Source organism: Gymnoscopelus microlampas (assembly GCF_963454915.1).
Source record: "Gymnoscopelus microlampas genome assembly, chromosome: 22".
Lineage (NCBI taxonomy): Eukaryota > Metazoa > Chordata > Actinopteri > Myctophiformes > Myctophidae > Gymnoscopelus > Gymnoscopelus microlampas.
In genome coordinates this window covers 21,911,397-21,922,142 of record NC_139959.1, presented here as the reverse complement: position 1 = coordinate 21,922,142, position 10,746 = coordinate 21,911,397, and positions in this window count along the sequence as shown.

The window sequence follows — 10,746 nt, the reverse complement described above, 5'->3', positions numbered from 1 at the left end:
GTTTTTCTAGAAGTTAGTCTGCAAAGGGAAGCATCACAATAAAGACACCAGTGGGATTTGAACTCATGGCCTCTGGATCATGTATACTGCGTCTCAACCCATTGAGTTAACAGATGGCTGACAAGTACAGCCTTCCTGGTAGTTTTCAGTTGATCTTCTGGAAGCCAGTCTGCAAAGGAAAGAATCATAGGAAAGACATCAATGGGATTTGAACTCATGGCCTCTGGATCTTGAATACTGCGTCTCAACCCATTGTGCTAACAGATGGCTGACAAGTACAGCCTTCCTGGTAGTTTTCAGTTGATCTTCTGGAAGCCAGTCTGCAAAGGAAAGAATCATAGGAAAGACATCAATGGGATTTGAACTCATGGCCTCTGGATCATGAATACTGCGTCTCAACCCATTGAGCTAACAGATGGCTGACAAGTACAGCCTTCCTGGTAGTTTTCAGTTGATCTTCTGGAAGCCAGTCTGCAAAGGAAAGAATCATAGGAAATACATCAATGGGATTTGAACTCATGGCCTCTGTATCATGTATACTGCGTCTCAACCCATTGAGCTAACAGTTGGATGACAAATATAGCCTTCCTGGTAGTTTTCAGTTGATCTTCTGGAAGCCAGTCTGCAAAGGAAAGAATCATAGGAAAGACATCAATGGGATTTGAACTCATGGCCTCTGGATCATGAATACTGCGTCTCAACCCATTGAGCTAACAGATGGATGACAAGTACAGCCTTCCTGGTGCTTTGACTTGAACAACAAACAAGACAAATAACTTTTAAAAAAAATGTGTTACAGCATAAATATAAATCTTTTTCATGGGGGGCCCTGACACTACATCTTTTCACATTGGGGTCCACTGCCCAAATACATGTTAATTTGGGGGGTTGACAACAAAACGTTTCAGAACCGCAGATTCCAAGGAAACAGCTGTAGGTGAATGGATAGAGTCACTGACTAGTGAGCCGCAGGTAACAGGTTCAAGCCTCAGCTACAGCAGCAAGTCAGGATGTCAGATCAAATAGGTATTATTAGGAGTGAAATGGTTGTGTTTCTCCACCCCAACTGCACATGACATCAGTTTACATGTACGTTATTTTCAGTGATGAAGACAAACCGCACAGACGTTCACTGTACTTTAGTACATTTTGTAAACTTATGACTCTGAGTACAGTATAGCCTGACTTAAACAAACAAATAACAACTTAGTATAGTCAGATTATTTTTTACACAACTTACATTTTGTAATCAAACTACCGAAACGAAAGTTGGTCACCACCGAAACGAAAGTTAAATCCGAAATAATCACTATGTGTGGAGGCCAAAATCGTCCCCCCAAAAACCTGTTAGGAGTACGTTTCAGGCAATTTAGAGTTGATTGGTAGTACTTTGTAGTGACTTTTTTGGTCCCTAACACCACAAATGGTTTACATACTCTTTACGAATGTCTTACGCATCATTTGCTTAACATGAATGATAATTCTAGTAATTGTTTGGTGTCTGCATTCATGAAAGCCAGGTAGTTTGCAACAGGTAAGGAGAAAGTCCACATTAACAGACAGTCATAAATGATGAACTGTCTTCACTTTACTGTAGGGCACATAATAACATGTACAAAGGATTTATAGATATTTTAGGAATGTTTTACAAAGCATGTTAAACATGAACAAACACATTAACAGACAGTTGTACATGATGAACTGTCTTCACTTTACTATAGGGCACATTTGTAAAAAGCCCAAAACCCTCATACATGACTAGAATGCTCTCTAAAACATATTTGCGGATGGTAAAAGGACTTGAGGTACCTATTCGCTGAACATAGCTCCTTCATGAGTGTTAAGGCATTTATCAGTAGTCATCGAAGGTTGTGCTAGATGTATGATCACAATTCTGTACTAAGGATTTATAGATACTTTAGGAATGTTTAACAAAGCATATGTTAAACATGAACAAGCTACCAATAGCTTGTATATATTATGTAACATCATTTACAAATGATTTAATAATCATCTACAGATGTATTATACATGGCTTATTCATGAATAGTTACTAATACCTTTGTAGATGATTTGTAACCGTAGTTATAAAGGTTTTAGTAATCATTTACGAATGTCAACAAACAGGTTGTTAATGATTTGTTAATAGTTTACAAACTACTTATAAACGTTTATAAATGCTTTATAACGGGTCATTATTGTAAAGTGCTACCGGAGTACGTTTCAGGCAATTTAAAGTTGATTGGTAGTGACTTTTTTTTTGGTCCCTAACATTCATCGAGCTCTGGACTTAGTAATTTTTTTTCCGTTTCGGTAGTGACACAATGGTGTCACTACCGAAACTAAAAAAAAAATGTTCCCCCAAAAACCTGTTAGGAGTACGTTTCAGGCAATTTAAAGTTGATTGGTAGTGACTTTTTTTTTGGTCCCTAACATTCATCGAGCTCTGGACTTAGTAATTTTTTTTTCCGTTTCGGTAGTGACACAATGGTGTCACTACCGAAACGAAAAAAAAATTGTTCCCCCAAAAACCTGTTAGGAGTACGTTTCAGGCAATTTAAAGTTGATTGGTAGTGACTTTTTTTTGGTCCCTAACATTCATCGAGCCCTGGACTTAGTAATTTTTTTTCCGTTTGTCACTACCGAAACGAAAAAAAAATTGTTCCCCCAAAAACCTGTTAGGAGTACGTTTCAGGCAATTTAAAGGTATTCGAGGGAGTTCAGAGGTTTAAAGTTGATTGGTAGTGACTTTTTTTTTGGTCCCTAACATTCATCGAGCCCTGGACTTAGTAATTTTTTTTCCGTTTGTCACTACCGAAACGAAAAAAAAATTGTTCCCCCAAAAACCTGTTAGGAGTACCTTTCAGGCAATTTAAAGTTGATTGGTAGTGACTTTTTTTTTGGTCCCTAACATTCATCGAGCCCTGGACTTAGTAATTTTTTTCCCGTTTCGGTAGTGACACAATGGTGTCACTACCGAAACGAAAAAAAAAATGTTCCCCCAAAAACCTGTTAGGAGTACGTTTCAGCCAATTTAAAGTTGACGGACGGACGGACGGACGGGGTGGAAAACATACTCTCTCGCCATGCCTTTCGGCCTGGCGGAGACAATAACGGCTCAACTCAAAATGTAATAACGGCTCATAATGTAATAAATTTACAGTAATAAAAGCTCATAATATAATAATCAGCTCATAATGTAATCAAAACAACAATTTGAGCCGTTATTACATTATGCACTGTTATAACATAATGAGGGGCTACTTAAGGTTCTTAATGTATCACATTATTACATTATGGGCTCATGATTTTATTACATTATGGGCTGAATATTACATTATGAGCTTTTATTACATTTAGTTTATTACATTATGTGCTTTTATTACTGTAAATGTATTACATTATGAGCAGTTATTACATTATGAGTTTCTACAGCAACTCATAATGTAATAACGGCTCATAATGTAATAAACAAAATTTAATAAAAGCTCATAATGTAATAAACTAAATGTAATAAAAGCTCATAATCTAATAAACTAAATGTAATAAAAGCTCATAATGTAATAAAATCATGAGCCCATAATGTAATAATGTGTTACATTAAAAACCTTGCGTACCCACTCATAATGTAATAACACTGCATAATGCAACCAGAAAAAGGACACTGCATTCATGATTTGAGACCTTTTGTTCCAAAAATGTGTTTTGCTAAATTAGACCTGCTGGTGGCGCTATAACAGGACAATGTGAAAAGGGTGCCATTTCTTCCTCGGCCTAGTGGGAAGGTGTGCGCAAAATTTCACGGCAATCGCACGCTGCGTTGATGATTTGAGGCATTTTGTTCAAAACGAACCAATCCTGCAAACTTTGGAAGCCAATCTTAGCCAATCGGGATAGAATATAAAAAATAGGAGAGACCCGTGTTGATCACATGACTATATAGATACTGTGTACCGATTTGCGTGAGGTTTGGACAAAATCTGTAGGAGTGATATCCAAAAATGTGTTTTGCACAAATCGGCCTCCTGGTGGCGCTATGACAGGACAATCTGAAAATTTGGGGGCATATGTTCGGCTTTGTCATCCAGGGAGTGTGTGTGCACAGTTTCGCAGCGGCCGGGCTAACGGTGCCGGAGAGGAGATTAGCTGTTCACAGACAGACACACGGACGGACGGACGGACTGACGGACGGACGGACGGACGGACGGTCGGACGGACAGGGGTAAAACATACTCTCTCGCCATGCCTTTCGGCCTGGCGGAGACAATAACGGCTCGAATTGTTGTTTCCTGGCAAGTATGATGGTCAGTATCATGGTCGGTATAATGTCAGTATCATGGTCAGTATCATGGTCTGTAGAATGTCAGTATCATGGTCAGTATCATGTCAGTATCATGTCAGTATCATGGTCAGTATCATGTCAATATCATGACAGTATTATGGTCAGTTTAATGTCAGTATCATGGTCAGTATCATGGTCAGTTTAATGTCAGTATCATGGTCAGTATCATGGTTAGTATCATGGCCAGTTTAATGTCAGTATCATGGTCAGTATCATGTCAATATAATGTCAGTATCATATAAGTATCATGGTTAGTATCATGTCAGTATCATGGTCAGTTTAATGTCAGTATCATGGCCAGTATCATGGTCGGTATCATGGCCAGTATCATGGCCAGTATCATGGTTAATTATGGTCAGTATCATATCAATATCATGGTCAGTATCATGGTGACCATGAAACTGACCATGATACTGACCACGGTAATGACCATGAAACAGACCATGATACTGATACTGACCATGATACTGACCATGATACTGACCATGGTACTGACCATGATACTTACCATGATACTGATACTGACCATGGTACTGACCATGATACTGATACTGACCATGATACTGACCATGATACTGTTACTGACCATGATACTGACCATGATACTGACCATGGTACTGACCATGATACTGACCATGATACTGATACTGACCATGATACTGATAATGATTATTATGATGTAACACTTTACTTTTCTCAACAATATGAGACATTATTACATATGAACTTTTATTACATTATAAGCGGTCACGTGAGATTTAACACATTATTGTCTCCGCCAGGCCGAAAGGCATGGCGAGAGAGTATGTTTTGCCCCCTGTCCGTCCGTCCGTGTGTGTGTCAGTCCGTCATTCTGTCTGTGGACAGCTAATCTCCGGCACCGTTGTCTTGATTGCAGCAAAACTGAGCACACACACTCCCTGGATGCCAATTCAGAACCTCTGCCCCACATTTTTCACATGGGCCTTTTATAGCGCCACCAGTAGGTCGATTTGTGCAAAACATATTTTTTGACAGTACTCCTACAGATTTTGTCCAAAAATCATGCAAATCGGTACACAGTATCTCTATAGTCATTAAACAAAACGGGTCTTTCAGATTTTTTTTGGAAAATGTCTTATTCCATCCTGATTGACTACAAATGGCTTCCAAAGTTTGCAGGAGTGCTCGGTTTTGAACAAAATGCCTCAAATCATGAACACAGCATGAAATTTCCGTGACATTTTGCACGCACATTCCCATTAGGCCGAGGAAGAAATGCCACTTGAAATTTTTCAAATCAGCCTCATGGTGGCGCTATAACAGGCCGATTTGTGTTTTTACCTATAACTGCACCAATCTGTGTAAAACTTGTACGCGCACTCCCTAGAGGTCAAGGAAAAACTTTTGCCCTGAATTTTTCACATCTGCCTGTTATAGCGCCACCAGGAGGCAGACTTATGTAAATCATCCAGGGGTTATAATTACCCCTTACGATTTTATCCAAATTTCACGCAAATCTGTACACATGATCTCTACAGTCATGTGATCAAGACGAATGTGTCTGATATTTCATATTCCATCCTAATTGGCTAACATTGGCTTCCAAAGTTGGCAGGAGAGATCCGTTTACAACAAAATGCCTCAAATAATGCGCGCAGCGTGCGATTTCCGTTCATTTTTACACACACATTCACACTTGGCTGAGGAAGAAATGCCACCCTTTTCACATTGACCTGTTATAGCGCCACCAGCAGGTCTAATTTAACAAAAAAACGTTTTGGGAACAAAATGCCTCAAATCATGAATTCAGTGTCCGATTGCCGTAAAAGGCCTAAGAACAAATGGCACCCTTTTCACATTGGCCTTTTATAGCGCCACCAGGAGGCCACAATAACCTACCTAACCTGGCGGAGACCTGTGCTCCGAGGAGCACTTTTTCTAGTTACATTATAGAAAAATCTGTTATTACGTTATGCGCTAATTCTTTTATTACATTATGAACCGTTATTACATTATGAGCCGTTATTACATTATGAGTTGCTACAGACCCACATACAAGATTTGTGTCGTAAATATCCACAACTTTTGAAAATAGCAGATCTACAAGCTCACACTCCTGGAATTGTTTGCAATACAAAACAAATCTTGTAGCCTTTGGGGTCCCTGTCAGATGGGAGTTCTTGATATGGAAAAGTTTTGAAAACAACTGATTGAGTTGGTTTTAGTAGTTGTAGTTTAGTTGTATATAGTTTAGGCTACAAACCCAATTCTTAAACAATAATGTTAAATATTCAGGCTATAAAGATGTCATTTTCATATCATTCGAACAGTTTGTATTTACATGCAGCAGAGGGGACAGGTTCCATTCTGAAGTGATCCACCCTGGCATCTCTCACCTGTCTTCTATTTATATCTAATAAGCACTGCTCACATCAGTCTGGAGTGAATGGATCCCAGTTTGCTTTCAATCAACACTAATGATGATCAGAGCCTCTGTGTGTGTGTGTGTGTGTGTGTGTGTGTGTGTGTGTGTGTGTGTGTGTGTGTGTGTGTGTGTGTGTGTGTGTGTGTGTGTGTGTGTGTGTGTGTGTATGTGTGTGTGTGTGTGTGTGTGTGTGTGTGTGTGTGTGTGTGTGTGTGTGCGTGCGTGCGTGCGTTTTTTTTTACATTAACCACTTGAACCGTAGCATCCCTATTCTGAGGGGAACATTAGCCGAACATAGCAAATCTACAAGCTCACAACGCCTCGCGCTGCGAGGCTTTGTGAGCTTGTAGATCGGCTATTTTTGGCAAAGAGGTATAGAGGTGTAGAGGGAAAAAGAGAAAATCAGAAACACAATTTCATACAATATAGAGGGGGTCCCTGCTCATTGACCATCACTGCTTTTATAGATTTCAGGGTAAAAAGTACAAACTTTGGCAGGCCACTAGTCGTACATACTTACGCCTAGAAACCCCATTCAAACTTTAAAATGTTCATTTTACTGTGAACAATGTTTGCCTGTAAACAAATCTTTGACATTTTTCATAGGTTTAGAAATGTACTCCTCTAAAAGTTTTGGCACCTCAAACAACACTTTCACCTAGAAACTCCATTCACACTTTTTATAATTCATTTTACTGTGGAAATGCTTGAACTTTTTACTTTGAAATGTTTTGTAGTTTTTGAGATATTTAACTTTAAGCGCCCAATGCATTATCAATGGCAATGGATATAGAGCACCAAAGTGTGACGTCACTGCCAGTAGAGGGCCAGTAGAGGGCGCTGTTCCAGGGTTACTGTGGACATGTATGCTTGAGATTGACACAGTGGTTCTTACTTATCATGTTCACTTGCGTGCTATTCACTGAAAGATTAGATAAAGGTAAAAGCGCCAGGTAAAAGTTGGAAAAAAGATCTGGCTGGATTTGAACTCAGGACCTTCAGTATGCAAGGCCTGAATCTTAATCACTGCTCCACCATGGTTCATACTTTCTGTGGTCTCTTGCACGCTCTTCAGTGAAAGATCAGATGAAGGTGCAAGAGTCAGGTAAAAGTGGCCATTTGGCGTACCGGGAAAATGCCCGGTGGGCAGCTGCCTTCGGCCTTCTTTTGAAAAATATTTTCGCTCCCGTTTTGGGATTATTACGGTCATTTCCGGGTCGCGCGGCACAATTATTAGTTACGTTAATGTTCGGGCTGGGATGATTTCCAGCAGGGGCCTCAGTGCGGCTGCAGAGTTCATGTGCAGGGCTGGGCTGAAACAGTGAAACCCTCCCACGTTGACAAACCCCCCCCACCCCCCCCCCCCCCCCCACCGGCTGACAAAACGGCCCGGGGGGTGGTGGGCCGGTTCGGACCAAAATGCCAGGGCTGAATTTTGGTCCCAGTCCAGCCCTGGTCACAGGTAGTAGGCGCCTCGCATGAGATTGCCTCACAACAAAACAGTGAACGGCACACAGCTGTCTGGCGACATGAGAGATGTAATAGTCGCGCTTGCAAAATAGGAATTCATTATAGTTTCTCTGCCGTGCGGGTCCCCAGAGGGTTCTCTTTGTCCCGGGCCCGCGACCGCATTTCATTTCAAACCTCCTTGTCAAAACACGCACACCACTGTTTTATCATTCTCTCATCATTTCGCAACGGGGACCACTTTGGGTTCTCATCTCCGCCCCGCGTTATGTTTCCCAATGCACAATTAGAGCGTTGAGATGGAGCGATGCAATGTTCCTCAGATTCCTCTCAAGCAGTGGTGCAAAGTAACTAAGTACATTTACTTAAGCACCGCACTACAATTTTGAGGTGTTTGTACTTTACTTGAGTATTTCCAATGTCCAATGCTTTTACTTCTACTCCACTACTTCTACTCCACTACTGTACACCTCAGAGGCAAATATAGTACTTTTACTCCACTACAATTATTTGAAAACTTTAGTTACTAGTTACTTTTCAGATATAAATTATTATATTATAAAACATACATTAAAGGAGTAGTTCACCCAAACAATTACTTGTTTTCTATCAATTAAACACCCCATGAAGCATTGAATTCATGGATATTCTTTAGTTTTTGTCGTACTCCTACGACAATAATTTGATGATAATAATAAAGACCCTGATGTATCCGGTAGGAGACACAAGAGTCTCCTTTGTGTCTCCTACCGGATACATTAGGGTCTTTATTATTATCATCAAATTATTGGCTTAGGAATACGACAAAAACTGAAAAATATCCATGAATTCAAGTCTTTATGGGGTGGGTAATCGATAGAAAAAAGTCATTTTGGGGGTGAACTATCCCTTTAACCACTTTAGCCCTACTTCATACATAGGCTATTTGAAAATAGCAGATATTCGCGTTGTGAGCTTGTAGATCTGCTAATTTTGGTACTTTAAGTACATTTTGATGCCAATACTTTTGTACTTTTACTCAAGTGAATTTAGGACTGGACTTTTACTTGTAACAGAGTATTTCTATATTGCAGTATTGGCACTTTTACTTAAGTAAAGAATTTGAGTACTTTTTCCACCACTGCTCTCAAGGACTTTCTCATCTGTCCCCCTCTGTCTCCCCAACCTATTCCCCTCAAGTGCCGGTGGCTTGCATGTAGCCTCGTCTGCATAATTCACAGCAATATAACTCCCCAACAATAGCATTGTGACTTGGTAATTGCGGCTGCATAACAGGGCCCTGCTTAGTCAAGGGTTTTAATGCTCGCTCGCACACACGCACGCACGCACGCACGCACGCACGCACGCACGCACGCACGCACGCACGCACGCACGCACACACACACACACACACACACACACGCACACAAAGTCACATCCATAGCAACACTTCTCAGGTGCATTTTCTTATTAGGCATAGTTGACACAGTATGACTCCTACTGCTACAATGCCTTTGCACACACACACACACACACGCGCACGCACGCACACACACACAGGGACAGAGAAAAATACTGCGAAAAAACGGGATAAAAGAGAAATGCTGCTTATATTTTACTGAAAAATACTGAAATATCGAAAGGGCAGCGCAAATAAGATTCACAAAATGTGGAACTTGACCAAAGTCAAAGGTCCAGTATTTCTTGCTAGTTAATTCCAGCTGTAGATTCCTGCAGCTTGAATGTGATGCGTTCCACCCGAGATCAGGGTCAAACTCTTTCACCCAGTTACGCATCCTGTGAAATCTGCCGGCGTTATTAATGAGACAGGGCTTATGGGCCGAGGGGCCCCCACTGAGACTAGCAACTTGGCAGAGGTTGGCCCCAGGGAGCCTTTCTCTGGGCGCTGCTGTTTCCTGTTTACCTGTGTGAAAGGATTCACAAAAACAAAAAAAAGTCAGTGGAGCGCTCACAGTTTGTTTGCTGCTTCTAGTTAAGAAAATAAATAATCCTGATGCTGCCCGAGTGGGATTGGAGTTAACACTTTCAACCTGGTGTCCCTATTTTAAACGGCCTGGCTAATAAACTGTCTGCCATCATATGTAGTTATCTGAACATATGGTGTTGATTTTAAATGCTCAAAGGCTCCGTTGCACCTGACAATGTAACGTGGTCTAACGCAGTGCTGAAATGCTTGTCATGAAGACAAGACATTAAAATCCCAAATCAGATTTGACCTATTCAATTCTAATTCAGGTACAGCACTATAAACTTTAAGGAGAATATAACTCAGGTCCAGACAGAAATTAATTCCAATGAATTTGCAATTGATTTCAGTGTGTGGACCTGAGTTATATTCTCCTTGAAAGTTAGTCCGTGCTACGTACAACAGCTACTGTACTGGATATGTAAAGAACAAAACAGACCTAAAATGGCAGTAATTTAATGTCAAAATAATAATCGATATTATTTCAAAGTAATACTGTGTGATTCAAATACCTTTTTGTTTGTTGTAATTTGTATTGGCTAGGATGGAAAACACGAGATGTAA